Source organism: Egretta garzetta, unplaced genomic scaffold, assembly GCF_000687185.1.
Source record: "Egretta garzetta isolate BGI_Z169 unplaced genomic scaffold, ASM68718v1 scaffold640, whole genome shotgun sequence".
Lineage (NCBI taxonomy): Eukaryota > Metazoa > Chordata > Aves > Pelecaniformes > Ardeidae > Egretta > Egretta garzetta.
This window is the reverse complement of record NW_009258264.1, coordinates 190,875-192,126: the sequence shown is the minus strand read 5'-3', so window position 1 is coordinate 192,126 and position 1,252 is coordinate 190,875.

Genomic DNA, 1,252 nt, shown 5'->3' with positions numbered 1-1,252 from the left:
AATCCCCCTCAGACAGAGCAAAACCCATCTGTGTTTTGAGCAGAAGGGCAGTGCTCCGGGCTGGCCGGTGAGTCCGGTGCTGGGAGCCAGCCCTGCGGCCACTGAGCCCGGGGCTCACTGGCTCCTGCAGCTCTGCTCCGCTGAGCAGGGAGCCCGGCGCTTCTCGGCTGGGGAGGGATGTGATGTGTTCCAGGTGACTGCCTGGGTTTGCTTCGTGCCCAGCACCTTCAAGGAAAACTCCCAAAGATTGGGGTGTGCTTGTGGCATGGTCATGGCGAGCAGACCAAGAGCTATGGGAGACCTTGGGGTGTGCGGGGAGTTGCTGAAGGGAGGAGGCACTGAGGAACGCGGGGAGGTGTCTGCCTGTCTTTGGGGTTGATGCCTTTTCATGGATAACGTGGACTTTGGACATACACAAAGCATGCGGGGTGGCTGAACAGCCGGGCCATGCTTTAATGTGTGTGAGCTCAGGCTCCACATGGGCTCCCAGCTCCATGGGCCAGATCCTCCATGCACCGCGTTTAGGTGCACCTGGAGTGTGCGTGGGAAATAGCTCCCTAACGACAGGGTTGGGCTTTCTGCCTCCTTTGATTTGCTTGTGGTAAATCTGCAGAGAAAATAATAACACAGGCCACTAAATCCTCTGCAGATGTATTTTGAGTGACAAAAGTCAAGGTTGCTCTGTTTGGCAGTATTTGATCGGGTGATGGAGAAGAGCATTAGCATCCCTTTGTCTCGGCTCTAATCGTGCTCCAGGGAGGGCGTGCAGCTGGGCTGGACATGACCCTCTCATTTTCTGTGTTCTCTAGTCTTGGGTAATTCTAATCTACCCCTGGGAAGTACAGTTAGAAAGTTTGGGACCTGACACTTTCCTCTCTTAGCAAAGCAAGCGGCTTTTGGGGTTGGTGGTGTTGCTGTTGGGTGCGCTCAGTACCTAATGCACAGCTTTGAGAGCTTCACCCGTGCATGCAGACCCGCTCCTAAATCTCGTGTGTGAGCCTGTGCTTCAGCTTTGTACCCTCAGAGCTTGTTGTGGACGTGCTTGGAGATGGCCTGGGAGGAGCAAGAGCTGTTCTGGGGGTCTGGCTAAAGCCTTGGGCTGGGATTGCTGCTGGAGAGGGCTGAGGTTGTTCCTAGCTCTTGGATGTAGAGGCTGCTGCCTCCCATCCTCAAAGCAACTAGTGTTTCCTTAGAGAGATGAGAGTCTCTTATGAATACTCCCCAGTCCAGCCAGAAGAAGAATGCAGAGGGT